Source organism: Glycine max, chromosome 18 (assembly GCF_000004515.6).
Source record: "Glycine max cultivar Williams 82 chromosome 18, Glycine_max_v4.0, whole genome shotgun sequence".
Lineage (NCBI taxonomy): Eukaryota > Viridiplantae > Streptophyta > Magnoliopsida > Fabales > Fabaceae > Glycine > Glycine max.
This window is the reverse complement of record NC_038254.2, coordinates 55,655,428-55,673,450: the sequence shown is the minus strand read 5'-3', so window position 1 is coordinate 55,673,450 and position 18,023 is coordinate 55,655,428.

Sequence of the window (18,023 nt, the reverse complement as noted above, 5' to 3'; positions counted from 1 at the left end):
CATGTGATGATCTTGAACTTTGTGTTTGGGAGAACAAATGACTAGGTAAATTGCTTTAAGGAACCTTGTGCTGAAAGGACGTCGAGACACAATGCTCTAATAGGATGTGACATTGAGGCATAAGTCTTTATATTAATTGCATGATGTTAGTCTATTTTATTTTACCTCACTGATTTAACAACACATTTTATAGATTTTGACTGCCTTATTTTGAGTTGAATATATTTTTAATAAGTTATATTTAGTAATAGTGAAATGAATGAAAATCTTTTATCCAAGTGAATTTGTATACCAATATATTTATATATTTTATTTATTTATGTATATGTCGGGATAGAGAATGTCATACCTGTTCTTAATTCAAAGTAGTTAGAAGATCCAGTTAGAATTTTTTATAAAATGTAGGTGTTGCTAGTAATTAGGAATAAATTAAGGTTTAGAGACCACCTACATCATTAGAAAGCAACATGCATTCTACATCATTTTAGTAAAAAAATATATATATTAATTAAAAAATTCTTCATCTTGTGAAAATGAATGGTCTAATACGGATATCCCTTATAAATTATTCGGAAATAAGGCATCACATCCTTAGGTATAAATCCAGTCAAAAAAAAAAATCCTTAGGTATAAATACGTTAATTAATAATAGATGGGCGGCCATGCATGTTCAAGAAAAAAGAATTGATGTTATTTAGAAGTTGAAAGGTTAATTGAAAATTGCAAAATTAACTTTTAAATAAATTTTTAAAACTACCAAGTTAGTTTATCAAATTAGATATATGTATTTCCACCACAAAAAATAGATATGTGCATTTAATAAAATTAATTATTGAAATAACTAATAAATATAAAATAATTATATATTTATATAAGTTTAAATATATATTCATCGGAGAAAAAATATTTTAAAATAATTATAGTTTTTTTTTAGTTAATATAATTTAAATTCTTCTTATTTTGTAAAAATTTTAATTAAAAACTAAAATAATAAATAGTATGATAATTATAGTAAATAAGTTAATGTCAAAGGAGAAATTTAAATAAAATAATCAATGTAATATTACAAGAGCTAAATGAAGAACTTTAGGGGAACTAACTTTTTATTGTACATCTTGTACAGTTAAGTTGTAAGACATTCTTATGAATATATACATATATATGCTATTCGCCTTTAAAAAAAATGAAGAACTTTATTAAAATATTACTGATAAAAATATCCCTTGTTAAAAAGGTTGTAAAACGATTGTAAAATAGAAGTTTTTTTATTAGTGTAAAATAAAATAAAAGGGTTTACTAACCATTATTCGAGCACCAGTTAAGAAATAAATAGCAAGAACTTTGTAAAGAAATATACGTTAGGAGTGTATTAGGAATTACAGAAGAGTATATTAATAGCATTTTAAATATTTTTTTTACTTTTAATTAGTGCCCTTAAAAATACTGCTTAAAACAAAACAAAATAATAAGATAAACTGCTTAAATATTTTTTTTATTCTCTCAACAAAGTCTTAGTCATATTTTCATAAAGGTACTGAACATGTGAACGCAATAGGAGTTATGTGCACATGCTTGTGAATCTCAATAATCATCGAGGTTTGTCTTCACCTCTAAAAGTTGGTTATGCTTTATGTCAAGTTCTGTAGTGCCCCACTTTGTCAAGTAGTTTATAGTGGACCAGTGAGTTTTGACTTGATACACCATTGGCATCCTCGCAACTCCGACGGTGGCATCCCAGAAGCGATGCATTTTTATTATCCTCTCTATGTGCATGCTTCTTTGGAGCCCAGATGAGATGATTACTCCATCTGAATAAATTGTAAAATCACCGAGGAGAAGCATCAACAACTATTTAGGAGGAGTCTAAAAGTCCTTGGAAATACCACGAAGACAGCCCCATGAATTGAAGTGAATAGTTGTGGTGACATATTTGATATGGCGTGGGTTTTTGTGGTCAAATTAGAGTACAAGGAAAAGAAAGATAACTACGGGAAGCGGAGTCAGAAATTCGGCTCAAGAAAAAAAACATAATTTAATAAATAAAATTTAATTTTTCTCTGATGATGGTTCTGGGGATAGTACCAAGGCTGAGATTTTAACTTTTATCCATGGCCTTCTCTTGCTTAGGATAAAGGCTTACACCCTCTTTGTTGCGAGATGGATGTTGAATTTCTGGTTGATATTTTCAGCTCAGGAAGTTGTCCTCAGCTTTGGAGCTTATCAAAAGAGACTGGACTATTTCCTTTATCCATATTGATAGGGAGGTATTGCGCACACCTTAACCAGTTTTGGTATTAGGCAGTTTCAACCTCTTTGTACGTACAGTTGATTCTCCTTCTCCTGCCCTAACCACTCTCCTTTTTAGAGATGTTCTTGGGTAGGCTCTTTTTGTATTTTTTCCCTGGAAGCATACAAAAAAATGATGCATTCGCATGACTTATAACATTTTAACACTACTATAAAAAAGACTTTTTATATTGGTTATTTGAGTCATTCTATATCGATTTTCAACCATCGTCGTAACGAATGTCGTAAAAAGGAGAAACCTTTTCTACGATGGTCGTGGACGACCATCTTAGAATGTTGAACATTTTATATCGATTCTGAGAGGATCAATATAGAATGATAATGATTCTAAGAGGATCATGCGCCAAAGACTGTCGATTAGGATTTTACATCGATAATCTCAAAATCGATATAGAATGTTCAACATTCTAAGACGGTTTTTAGGATCGTTATCGTTTTAAATCGGTCGTTTTAAAATCGATGTAGAAGACATTTTTTTTTTGTTTTTTTAGGTAAAGCTATTTTTATTATTCAATTATTAAAGAATATTTTCATAAATATAAAAAACCCATATTACCACTATCAATGCCCATATATCCCTCATGAATCACTAACAGTAAATATAGTTGTAAGAAACTTTAAAAATTTGCTTCATGGAAATGCAATTATTTATAGTTAAAAGTTACCGTACAACAAAGTAAACATGAGAGCATAAGACAAGACAATGGTACATCAACTATGTCAAATAGAAGGAAACCTAATGCAACTATCACGAGCTTAGGCTTAACGCAACTACCTTCTGAATCCAACCATTGATTTATAGGAATGATTTTCATGCCAAAGTTTTGAAGATTAAAAAATGTATAGATAATCAATTTTTCTTGTTTTCTATTGAACCATTTGGTGAAAGATCATACTAATCTCATGAAATATCAACATATATATAAAGTTGAAAAATTATAATATTTAAAAGAATTAAAAAAGAAGAAAATAAAATTTAAAATTTACAATTTTTTAAGACTAAAAGTTTAATTAGATTTTTTTAGAACAATATAGTTTTTTTTAAACTATAATAAATTAGATTTATTTGTTTAGATTTAAAGGAGATGAGATCTAACTGTAACTAACTTGTCTAGTGCTTCTAGTTATTGATATATTTGGATTTAGCGATATTTAGAATTTTAGCATGTTTATATAATGATTTTCTTGTTAATTAAATTTACCTCACAAAAGACAAGTGTAGATTTTTTTATTCTTAACTCAACTAATGATCGTTAATTTTTTTATCATATATTTTTATATATCATTATGTTCTTAATTGATAAATATATTTTATATATCATACTGTTTTGATGAATCAAACCCTTTTTTCTAATATTCAATATTTTGAGACTAATATTGGAACTAAATCCTTTATTTAAGAGAATATTATTTTTCTTTTCTTTCTTCTAGGGGACATTCTCATATTGCCTATTGTCTATACAAAAATTTAATCATCCTTAAATGTTAATATCGATATATACTTATCATAATTTAATTGAAATTTATTGAGTACTAAGTTTATTGAGTATACTTAACAGAAGTGGGTTGTACATGCTCAACATTAAACTAGGCCTCCAATAATTGCATATTAAATTGCGTATCCATTGACTGAATTTTGGATGAATTTAGCATGGATCAAGCAATTGTCAGGTTCCATAAAACATAAAAATCAATACTCCAATCATATTTGTCAATCACCTGTACTTTTTGTAAGAAAAAATGGAACTACAATTACCTCATCATCAGCTTCAGAATCAACATTCTCTTCATCAAGCTCCTGTTCCTGAGTCAATTTTTTCGCATTAGAAACACAATGAAAAAATAGCAAAAATAAAATGAATAAATATGTAACATGTCTACACACGAAAAATATAATTAATAATTATATTTTTTTAATAACATTGGTTCCATGAACTATTTACGAAAGGAGTTTTAATAACATTTCCTTCAAATATAATTAATAATTAACTAACAATTAAGATGTCCACACACAAAAAATAAGTTTTATTAAAAGTTGCAGTATCTGCTTTGCCAACTTATTCTATATCTTGCTTAAAATTACCCCGTTCAAATGGTTGGTCAGGGCATCAAGGATTTGCATGCTTTCATCCTTATTAAGATTTCAAAACAAGACTGGAGACTTGTAACAGGTATAAAAAGATTATTCTACCAACACTTCACAGGTCAATACTTTCCATATTCTAATCTTTTAAATAGTTATTCTCGTATAGAAAAGTATGCTACAACATAGAAAAGTTTTACAGGGAGAAGCGTATTGAAAAAATGGATACTGTATTGCAGAACATGTCTTCTGAATCAAAAGTGGAATTACGAAAAATATTCTTTGAAATACGAAAAATATCGTTAAATATACTTATTGCTTAAATTATTTAATTCTATGATATTATTAATTAAAATTAATTAACTTAATTATTTTTATTAGTTTTGATAAATTAATTATTTGATTTTTATATATCTAGGAAATATATGAGAAAAAAATATATTTGATTTTTCACACTAATGATTTTTATATATCTAGGAAATATATGAGAAAAAAATACATTAGATAGATAAAAATATTCTTTGAATCTATATGCGGACATTTCAACATTACAAATACTCCACTCTAAAATCTATAATTTTTTCTTTATCTTTCTTTCTATCATATTATGATCATACCATTTTCTCTCTTCTCCCTTTCTCTCCCTAATGTGTCAACTAACATAGTAATTTTATATATTATTTTTTAATAATTTAAATTTTTATAAATTTGAAGGGGCATAAAATTATTTTTATAATGATTTTTACACACTTTTAAAAAAATTAGGGGGCATGACTTCTGTGAGTTCCCCTGCCTGCCTCTGCCCCTGGATAGCTATTTTAAAAAACATTAGTGTGATCTACCATACAATAACTTGGGATTTCTCTTAGCAAACTATCATAATAAAAAAAATAAAATCTAGAAAGTAATCTTTGATAAGTTTTGATTTAATTGTTACATATGCCTAATTATATCGACTTCAAAGCTTAAGGGTATTTTTATCTCAAATTTTTACTTTTTAAAGTAAATTTTATCCCCATAAAATACATTATTTTTGACATTTTACCCCTACACAAATTTTGCCTTTCGTCTTAAGTGATTAATAGAGTTGACATTTTTTTGGCGGTTTTCCCACCATTAAATGCAAGTATTTAAAATACGTGTTTCTAATATATTGATACTAAAAATCCTTAGTCATTATTTATTTTTTATTTAGGTTAAATTACTCTATAGTTTCATAGTTATTATCTTTTTAGTCCTTATAGTTTAAAAGTGATCTTTTTAGTTTCTATAATTTTATTATTTTTACTTTTTTAATCTCTATAATTTTCAAATTACCTAACAAAGTTAAAATGTAAATTATAGGGATTAAAAAGGCCATTCTCAAACTATAAGAATTTAAAAAATAAGAACCATGAAACTATAGAAATCAAATAAATAATTTAACCTTTTATTTATTTTTCTTGCCTCCACATTGAATTGCCTTATAATTGATTCCCAAACACACACTCCCTAAAAGCTTCCCAAAGCCCTTCATCAACTGGTCCAACACCCTTTTTACACTTTAAAGAAAGATGAAAGAATAATGGACCTCGTTGGCGTCACTTTTGGGTGAGTTTGCCTTCGACCAAACCATCTTCAAGCAATGTTCTCACCCGGGCTCTGTTTCACATCTGTGAAACTCTTCAACCGGATCTTCCACTACTTCGATCTCCTCGTATTGCTACTTCAACTTAACAAATATTAACGGCATCAACATCAATGAGCTCTACAACGTTGTATAACTTTACCTAAGCTCATTACTAAAAAAAATTATATTCTACTACAGCAAAACGACCCGACATTTTAAAAATTCGTCTTAAAATATGTATGTGGGATAATTTTGTAATATAATGAACTTTGAGGATGATAGTTTTGTAAAGAACGTCTTGGAATGTTGCTTTCAACGTTTAATTATATAAGAATCTTAGAATGCTTTAACCACGATGGACATCATTATTTATAATTCTAATGCATTCCAAAAATAAGGTATTCGATCTACATTTTTCTATTAACTTCATAAAATAATGCGGTGCTTTCATCATCTAAATAATAAAATAAAATGGAAGTTTCTTGTATATCCTAATGACAATAAAAAAATTGCCTCTTTCAGTTTTAAGATATATTTTAGAAATTTATATATACAAACAAATAACAAAATAAAAGTAATTAAATAAAATACCGATCTACCATATTCAATCATGTTAATTGTTTTATGTTTAAATAATGCAACATAAACAAAAATCCCAACTATTTTTTTTCTCTTACAAGAAAGGCTTAGACTACATATTAAAGAAATATGTTAGGAATGTAATAGAAATTACAGAAGGGTATATCAATTATATTTTATTTTTTTTACTTTTAATTAATGCCCTTAAAAATATTGATTAAATCAAAATAAAATAATAAGATAAACAGGGTTATTAATTAATTATTGGACAAGTGAATATCCTCAGAGTCGTTGGTCATCCTCTAATTGTGCATATTTTCATAAAGGTACTATTAAACATGTGAACACAGTTGGAGTTATGTGCACATGCATGTGAATCTCAAGGATGATCGAGGTATGTCTTCACCTGTAAAAGTTGGTTATGCTTTATGACGTGTGCCCCACTTTGTCAAGTGGTTTATAGTGGACCAGTGAATGTTGGCTTGCTTCACCTCTGACAACGTCGCAACTCTGACGGTAGCATCACAGAAACGCTGCATTTTTATTAACCTCTAGCTTTGCATGTCTCTTTGGGCATATTACTCCATCCAAATAAATTGTAATGTTTTTTTTTCTTCCTTTTTTTGACGAAGGGGCTAAACACACAATAAAATAAGATAGAAAAACAACATACAAGAATAACCAATTGGTACCGGTATCAGCGTGTAAAATCACTGAGGAGAAGCATCAACAACTATTTAGGAGTTTGAATGGAGTAGAAGCATAACTGTGTCTGTGGATGGATGACAAAAGATATTATCTCCCGGTCATTCTTTGTCCAATGTAAAATTTTGTTAATGAGCTAATTTGCATGCATTCGTGATATGTAAAAAATCAAATATGATTCCTGCTGCATCTAACTTATATTTATCACTTTATGCAGTGCCTTTATGTGGTGTTTTGAGTTCTTTCGTGGCCACCACTATAAACCACTTGACAAAGTGGGACACACGTCATAAAGCATAACCAACTTTTATAGGTGAAGACATACCTCGATCATCCTTGAGATTCACATGCATGTGCACACAACTCCAACTGCGTTCACATGTTTAATAGTACCTTTATGAAAATATGCACAATTAGAGGATGACCAACGACTCTGAGGATATTCACTTGTCCAATAATTAATTAATAACCCTGTTTATCTTATTATTTTATTTTGATTTAACCAATATTTTTAAGGGCATTAATTAAAAGTAAAAAAAAATTAAAATATAATTGATATACCCTTCTGTAATTTCTATTACATTCCTAACATATTTCTTTACAAAAGGCTTAAACTACATATTAAAGAAATAGTTAGTATCGGAAATCAATTAAGTTAGTTTGTCTCACTTTTCTCACAAGAACAATGTTTCTCTCTGTGCATAAGTGTTTGGGGTAAGTATTTGAAATTTTACGACCTGCAATTAAGATTCCCAAATTTGCACTTCATCTCAGTTAAAACTATTTTTACTTTCACTTGATGGATCACTAAGGATTTTTATTGGCTTGTAAAGGGGCTTGACTAAACAAGAAATCATGATTTCTCTGGAATTTTAAAAACTTAGGATTATAAGAGAGCATGCATCCTTAGAAAAACTTTCACTTATTTCCTACCTAGACTTATTTATTTTTTAGCCTTTATTCCTCTAACAACACTTTTCTTCTTGGCATTTATGACACCTCTCTTTTTCTGCCCTTATTTCAAAGTTTTTTTTTTTTAACTTTAGCACTTATGGCACTTCTTTATTGCCCTTATTTGCAATCATTTTTTTTCTTTTTTTTTATAAGAATACTTTGGGCTTACAAGTTTCTGAGGGTGCCCTATTATGTGTTGTTTTTTTTTATAGGCAAATTCCCTTAGCAATCCCCCAAATTAAGGACTTATCATAACTTGAAACCCTTATGCTCTCTTGGAACCCTAAAACAAGGTCAAGGATATCAAAATTAGGCTCAGGGGTTTATTCAAACAAATCATTATTACTTTTGGCTCAACAGGGGTGCAATGGATAAATTCATCATAGGTTGGCTTTTTGGCTGAGTGGCTAAAATAAAAAGAAACATGGCCTTGATCATATCCACCTTATGCAAATAATCTAACAGTCTAAGAATGATCCAAAATTAGGAATTTAAAAACAAACGTTCTCTCATAATTAAATTCACACGGCTCACCGAGACAAGATAAAGTTATCGGCTTACCGAACCATGATCTCTTTCCATCAAGTTAACCTTTTCTCTCTTTGTGATTCATGTTCCACTGTTTGACTGACTCTTGCTTCCAGGAAACCAGTATTTTCACAATTGTCATGCAACATTTCAAGTGTTGAATCCTTCAGAAAAAGCTTAAATAGTGACTTTACAAATATCATGCAATTTTTATTCAATGACTAAATTTAAACTACTGGAATTAAATTGCTGAAATCAAAATGCACAAAATCAAAATAAAGAAAATAAATAACACAACTATCCTAAAAAAAACAAATTGCAACTACTAAAAGATAGATAAGGTAAGAAATACTGGGTTGCCTCTCAGTAAGTGCTTCTTTAACGTCATTAGCTTGACGGGTCAAATGCTTTCAAGGTGGCATGAAGGTCACAAATAACACATCTTCCTTGCATTTTCACCTCTTAGCTAGAGACGCCATGAAACTCATGTATCCCGAAAACACCTTTCATATTGTTGCAAGGGAAGTGCTGGTGGTCAAGGAGAGAAGGACACTTAAGGGTTTATCATGTTCTCGATGCCTTTCTTCCTTGATAATCAGTTGATGAGAAGGGGTATTGACTTGGAGAATACTTTCTTGTTGAATTTCTACTTGTTAGTACTTCTCCCATTGTTGTGCTTTCTCTTCACTTTTTTCTTTCTCTTCCTCCTTTTCTCCTTCCTCATCATGCACATCCTCCTCGATTTTATTGTCCTTCTCTACTCTCCCAGTGAAAATTACTTTGCACTCTTCTTTGGACTTCATCTCAGTATTGACCCCAAAGGTTTCAGTGGGCTTTTCAGAAACTAGCTTAGCTAGTTGTACCTCCAGATTTCTGATTGTTGCATCAGTGCTTTTCATATGTGATTCGGTCTTTTGCATGATCTGTATTAGCAACTCTTCCAGTTTAGTAGGTTTCTCTTGATGATTTGGCTCTTGGCTAGGAGGCTGATAAGGTGAATCCCCTTGGTGGAAGTTATTTCCTGGATAAGATATCCAATAGTGGTCCTGCAAAAAATCATCTCTTTGATAGAATCCTGGTGGTCCTCCTTGGTGGAATCCTTGATGATTATGACGATCCATGTAGTTAACTTCATTGGATGCGTCGTCTTGGACCATGCATGAGCCTGACTCATGAGTACCACCACAGATGTGGCATCCCCCTACTTGCACGATTGAAGAGTAAGAAGGACTTACTACTTGTAGTTGTTGAGGGAGCTTGTTGAGGGTCTCTGTTAGGGCTTCTATTTGTTGGGACAACAACTTGTTTTGTGCCAAAGTGGCATCTTGAGTAGTGAGCTCTAGAAGGCTTCTCATTGTTGGGGCATATGTGTGATCACGAAGGATGGCGTGATCACTAGCCGCCATGTTTTCTATAAGTTCCATTGCCTCCTCCGGTGTCTTTAGCTTGATCTTTCCTCCTGCGTATGCATCCAGTAATTGCTTTGATTGTGGTCGTAGGCCATCTATGAAGATATTCAGTTGCACTGGTTCACTGTACCCATGTGTAGGCGTCTTCTTGAGTAGTCTGTGGAAACGGTCGAGCGCCTCGTTGAGGGATTCATTAGGAAATTGATGGAATGAAGAGATTTTCATCTTCCCTTCAACAGTCTTTGATTCTAGGAAGTATTTCTTCAAGAATTTCTCCACCACCTCATCCCATGTCCGCAGGCTATTCCCCTTAAACGAGCAAAGCCATATTTTTGCTTTACCAGCCAAGGAGAAAGAAAATAGATTGAGGCGGATGGCGTCTTCTGGAACTCCTGCACCGTGTTGCAAATGTCGATGTATGTGGCCAGGTGTTCGTATGGATCTTCACTTGGTAGGCCGTGAAATAGATTCCCTTGAATCAGCTGGATCAATGAATATGGATATGAGAAGTTGGCTGCCTGCACCCTTGGTCTGGCTATGCCGGTGAAGTATTGAGGTATAATAGGACTAGAGTAATCCTCTAGCGTCATCCTCTATGGACGATCTTCTACCATGATGCGTTCTTTAAGGAAGGAATGTGCACTATTCACAAAAGAAACAACTACCGTGCACGTTATCACAGAATAAAAATTAAACTTATATATATATATATATATATATATATATATATATTTTTTTTTTTTTTTTATTTTTTTAATTTTTATTTTTATAAAAAAGAAAAGAATACAATAAGAATGAATAAAGAGAAAAAATTGAAAAATAAAATGAAGCAACTGAAAAAAAAAATAGATAAAAAAGTAAAATAAAAAATAAAAAGTGAAAACTAATTGCTTTAAAATTGGAATATGCAAATAATCAAGTATGAAAAAAAAAGTCTCCGGCAACGGCGCCAAAAACTTGTTAACTCGCTGGCAAGTGTACCAAATTGTCATAAGTAATAAAGTACTCGAAAGTCCGAGTGTCGAATCCACATGGACTCTGTTTGTAGTTGGATTAATACAAACTTAATTTAAAAGCAATAGATAAAGAACTTAAAATAAAGATAAGAAAATATAGTAGATAAGATAAAGATTTAAAGATCAAAATAGAAGAGAAAAAAATAAAAGATTTAGATTAAAAGATTATAAAGATAGAAGATAAAGAAAATAAGAAAATAAAAGTAAAAAAATAAAATAAAAGATTAAGATAAAAATAAGAAAAGATAAGATAAGATAATATAAAAAATAAAAGATAAAAATAGAAGATAAAAGAAATAAAATCAAGAACCTACCACATTTGTTCAATTATTTGCCCCTGATTCTTCAGGATGACAAGCCTATTTTATTTATCTATCTTCCAAATTCCTTTGCAAAGATTCAACAAATAAAATGCATGAAGTATGAATTTGAGATGTTTGCAAGAATGCATGAGCATAAAATAATCATTCTATGTCTAGCAATGACTTTCCTATGAAATCCTTTCTTTTTGTTCTATTAGAAGTTACTATCTTTCGAGCATCTAACCCCTAAAACCAATGCATGCATACCTTCTTTAAAATTTATTTAGAAGTTACCCACTCCCGAGCACGTCTAACCCCTAACAGAATAATAAAGATGAATAATGCAAGATAAAAGCAGAAAAGATAATAGAATAGAAAACACCTTTGCATTGATAAATACTGAGTACATCATACATCGCTTGGCTTTTAGGCCTACCAGATCCTAACTAGGGGTTTAGCCACTCATGGCCATTGAGGACTTTAAAAATGGATGAGATATAAGAACTGATGAGATAAGAGAGGTGAAAGAAAGAAAGGGAGTAAATGAAACCCCTACTAACTCTCTTTTTATATTTGTTGTAGTGGACTTGGGCTTGATGTTAGAAATTTCCTTTTTGATATTTTTTGGATTTTTTTTTTGTTTTTAATCATATCTTCTTGAGACTTTGGATATTTTCTCGATCTTTTTCTCTTTTAATCTCTCTTTTTCATATCTGCAAGTCATAAATAAGAAAAATATCAAATCTTAATATTTAAGTCAAAGATAACTGCTAAATAAATATTTTTAAAGATATTTTCAATATATTTTTATCATCAAAATAACTCATATTTAGTAGTTATCACCACCCAATTGGGTCTTCCTTCTCGACCTACCACTTCTTTGCGTGTTATGGTTGGCAATGGTCAACAATTAGATTGCAATTCTTTTTGTGAAGCCATTCCCATCAATATTCAAGCCATGGAATTCAGGGTTGACCTTTATGTCTTGCCCATTTTTGGTGCAAACGTAGTGCTTACTTTCAATGGCTCAAATCGTTAGGGCCGATCTTGACCGATTATAACACCTTGGCAATGAAATTCTTGTATAAGGAAGCCTGATTACTTTACAGGGTGACATGGACGCTTCCCTTAGCTCCCTTTCTTTGTTTCGACGGCTCTGTCGGATGCACAATGATGCTCTCTATTACCACATCACTTTGCTTTCGGATAATGATTCCTCCCCCAGGAACTTCCTCTCGCCATCTGCACCCTGCTGACCAAGTTCGATGCTCTGTTCCAACCACCCCACACGTTGTCGTCGATTTGCGAGACTGATCATTACATTCACCTACTTCCTCAGGTAGCTCCAGTCAATGTTAGACTATACCGGTACCCTCATTACCAGAAGTAGGAAATCGAATCTCAGGTTGATTCCATGCTACAAAAAGGGCTCATCCAACCAAGCACCAGCCCATTTTCCTCACCGGTGTTGTTGGTCAAAAAGCATGATGGTGCATGGCAATTTTGTGTTGACTATAGGGCTTTGAATGCTTTGACGATGCGAGACAGGTTCCAAATTCCGACGATTGATGAGCTCCTCAACAAGTTACGGGGTGCGTAGTGCTTTTCCAAACTTGACTTATTATAGGGGTACCATCAGGTTCGTATGCACTCTGAGGATGTTCCTAAAATAGCCTTTCGAACCCACCATGGCCATTATGAGTTCAAGGTGATGCCATTTGGGTTATGCAATGCGCCTTCCTCATTTCAAGCAACTATGAACATGATCTTCCGCCCCTACCTCCATCGTTTCATCATCATCTTCTTCGATTATATGCTAATTTATAGTGTCTCCATTGATGAACACTTGAAGCATTTGGAGCTCACCTTTCAGGTATTACTTGCAAACCAATTTGTTCTGAAGCTTTCTAAATGTATCTTTGCCCAGTCTTAGGTGGAGTACTTGGGGCATTTTGTCTCACATCGGGGAGTGGAGCCCTTAGCATCAAAGGTCGCCACAATTCAGCAATGGCCTGTTCCCCGCACAACGAAGGCCGTGAGAAGTTTGCTCGGCCTTGCTGGGTTTTATCGTAGGTTCATTCAGAAGTATGTCACTATTGCGGCCCCATTGGTCAAAGCTATGACCAAAGAACCCCTTCAATGGACATCAGAGACACAGGAAGCCTTTGACACTTTAAAACATGCCTTGTCAATAGCTCCAGTGTTAGCTTTGCTAGACTTCGACCTTCCATTCACGGTCAAGACAGATGCGTAAGGAGTTGGTATGGGTGTCGTTCTTTCACAGTGAGGACACCCCATAACATTCTTTAGCAAACCTTTCAGCGCCAAGTTACTTCGATCATCAACGTATGTGCGAGAGCTGCTCGCGATTACGATGACCATCAAAAAATGGCGTCAATACTTACTTGGTCATCAATTTATCATACTTACTAACCATCGTAGTCTCAAGGAACTGCTCACCTAGGTCATTCAAACACCTGAGCAACACATGTACTTGGCCAGGCTCATGGGCTATGATTACCAGATTCATTACCGCTTCGGTGCTCACAACCAGGTTGCAGATGCGTTATCAAGGTTGTCAGAACAAGAGCCGTCGATCTCTATGATCCTCTCGGTTCCTTGTTTAACTTTCCTGGAAGAACTTCGCCATCAATTAGAAGTTCATTCAGGCTATGTTCAACAACGCACTAAAATCATTGACAACCCCAAAAACCACTCCAACTTCTCCGTTGCCAACAACATGATTATCCATTGAGGCCAAATTTGGCTTCCATGGGACCTCCCAATGATCACTACGTTGCTAAGAGAATACCATGCTACTCCTACTAGAAGACACGCCAAGATCGCCAAGACAATTGCCAGAATTTCTGAGAACTTTTATTGGCCTAGTCTTCGGAGTGACGTCACTCAATTCATAGCCACGTGTCTCGACTGTCAGTGCACTAAATATGAGACAAAGAAGCTTGTTGGATTGTTGTGCCCCTTGCCGGTGCCGCATCGGCCTTGGGAGGACCTCTCCCTTGATTTAATCACAGGGCTACCTCCATATCACGACAATACTGTCATTCTCGTTATGGTTGATTGATTCTTGAAGGGCGTGCATTTGGGCATGCTTCCTATTGCGCATACTGCTTACATAGTGGCCTCTCTGTTCTTGGAGCTTGTTGTGAAGATCCATGGGGTACCTCAGAGCTTGGTCCCCGATAGGGACCAATTATTTGTTAGCAAGTTCTGGCAGGAGCTTTTTCGTCTAAGCAGAACACAATTAAGGATGAGTTTAGCCTATCACTGTTAAGACTTTGGCAAGTGCACCAAATCGTTGCAAGTAGTAAATCTCGGAAGTCCGAATATCGTGTCCACAGGGATTTTATTGCACTTATTAAATACTCCTCAATTTGTAAGTGAAAGTAAAATATTAAAAACAGGAATAAAAGTAAGAATAGAGTGTTATCACTAAAACAAATAAGTAAAAGGGAAAAACAATTGATAAAAATGCCAAGACCAGACAAACCCAATTGGCCTACGATGCATGTAAATATGATATTCATTATCAATGAAATGGTATTAGTTCTACCCACATCTGTTGACTACTTGCCCCTGATGCCTCACGTTGGCAAGCCTATTTTAACTACCTATCTCCCAAATGCCTTTGCGAAGATTCAATAATTAAAATGCATTAAGATTAAGTTCTAGATGTTGCTTAAATGCATGGGCAGTGAGTTATCATTCTATGCCTAGCAATGCTAACCCAATGATTCTTTTCTTAAGATGTTCTATTAGGTGTTACCCTTTCCCAAGCGTATAACCCCTAAAACTGATGCATGCATTGAATCTTAAATATTTATTGGGAATTACCCTCTCCCGAGCGAAAAAAACCCAAAAAGAGATCTAAGAATGAATGCAAGAATACAAGAATAGAAATAGAACAGAAAAACCTGGAATAAATTCCTTTGCATTGATAACTCTTGAAGCTCATTGTACATCGTTGGCTTTTTAGGCCTGCCAGGCCCTAGCTAGGGGATTAGCCACTCATGGCCATTAAGGGCTTACAACTGGGGATGAAAGAACGAATAGGGCTAATAAAACAAAGAATATAGAGAGAGGAAAGAAAACTCAGGCTTGAAGGACTGAGAGTAGTGCTCTGAGACGGGATGAAGTTTCCTTGGGACTGCCTCTCTCTTTATAGTTGCTGAAGTGGGCTTATGGGCCTTCGTAGTCGCGCTCAGCGCCACACCTCGCGCTTAGCGCGTTCAGATCGCGTGCTGGGTGCGCCATGCACGCTGGGCCTGTGCTTCTGTTGGATCGCGCGCTGGGCGCCTAGCTGGGCTTAGCGCGCGTAACGGTTTCTTCCTTCGTGCTTAACGCCACGCTCAGCGCCTGCAGTTAGTTGCTCGCTTAGCGCCTGATGCGCGCTTAGCGCCCCTATTGGATTGGGCCTGCTTCAGAATTTCTTCTTTTTTCTTCCTTTCTGTGCCACTTTTGCTAAATGCAACCTTATTTTTCGTATCTGCAACCAGAAATTCAATTAAATTAATTTTCTCACTTTTAATTACAAATAACTGCTAAATAATTAATTTTAAGCCAAAATTTGACTATTTAACTCCTATAAATTCACAATTATTTAGCAGTTATCAATCACCCTCAGAATGATGGCCAGACTGAGGTCCTAAACCATGTTATTGAACAATATTTGCAGTCCTTTGTTCACCACCAGCCATCTAATTGGGGCAAGTTTCTTGCATGGATAGAGTACTCCCATAACACGTCTTGGAATTTAACAATGAGCACCACACCGTATGAAGTTACATTTAGTCGAAAGCTATTCAATTTTCCGGCATACATCGTCGGAACCTCTAATCTTAATGTTGTTGATACCATGATGAATAATAGAGACAAAGTATTTTAGCTCATTTGAAAGAAGCTATTGAAGGTACAAGCTTCAATGAAAGACCAAGTAGACACGAGACGTCGTGATGTGAACTATCACCCTGGAGAGTGGGTATTGCTGAAACTACGTCCTCACCGACAATCCACTGCCAAGGGCTCCCAAGCATTCTCTGGTAAACTAGCCAAAAGGTTTTATGGTCCTTTTCAGATCATTGAACGTATTGGCAAAGTCGACTATCGTCTACAACTTCTGGCAGAAGCAAGGATCCACTCAGTTTTTCACTGTTCCATGCTGAAGCCATTCCGCAGGGACCCGAAAGATACAACAGCCACACTACTAGGTCCAATTATAGATCATCAACCTGTCATAGCTCTAATGGCGATCCTGGATTATCGAAGAACCACACCACCACCCAACGCTGCCTGGGAGGTATTAGTCCAGTGGCAGGGATTATCACCAGACGACACCTCTTGGGAGGACTGGTCCTAGCTTCGTCAAGAATATCACCTTGAGGACAATGTGTTTTTCCAAGGGCCGCAGAGTGATAAGGAAGAGGAACTAGCTGGTATAGAAACATGGGTAGCAAAACATGCAGAAATAATAGTAGCAGAGGTGCAAAAAGTAGAAAAGCCCAAGAGGACAGTGACAAAACCATCTTAATTCAAGGACTTTGTCTGGGGTGAGATGGAAAATTTAGTCGCAAATCCTCCGTGATCTTCTTGCTTGGTGCTTGTCAAGATTGCAAGAGACAGGTATAACAAATTAATATTCCCTTAGGCACAAAGATTTCAAATTCTATATATATATATATATATATATATATATATATATATATATATATATATATATATATATATATATATATAGAGGTCAATTGTAATCTTTTTGTTATGATTTTTGTTCCTATCTTTAAGACACACTCAGTTAAGCTTATTATTCCACTATCTTAACCGCTAGCTCTTTGTTCCTATTTTTTCGGATCCAAATGAATAAAGACTTATCTTGATTTTGGCTGACCCAACTTCTGCCTTATCGTAACTGTTTAATGATAATAAACTCAAACAATTCCAAAAACTTTGAATTTATTTGCTTTATCCTTGTCTTTATAAATATGATCACAAAACTGATATACAGACGCTCTTAATAGGTTTTTCCTATTTGACATTTTTCAAATATCTTTATTTATTTTTTATCACTTATTAGTTATTATATTTATATTTTTTTCTATCTCTTTCTTTTTCTTAATGTCTATTAACATCGTTGTCCACAAATCATTGTTCTTTTTCCCGGGGATGAAATTTTCACACATTAAACATTTGACTTGTCGCAGCCAGTCCATAAAACAAATAAAAATCAAAAGTGTAGACTTAAAATCTCCTTCTTGCCTAGAAAAAATAGACACGAACCACCCTGCACTAGTACGTAGTAACAGAAATGTTGATAATTAATTGTATATATATATATATATATATATATATATATATATATATATATATATATATATAATTCGTTGGTTGATGTATTCACGTTTGAGTTATCTGTTTTGCTACTGTGTGCTGCTTCGATTACATCTTATCATATCCATGGGCACATGCAACTGGCACCCAAATTGCTTCAGGACCACCCGCGATGGTCGGAATTGG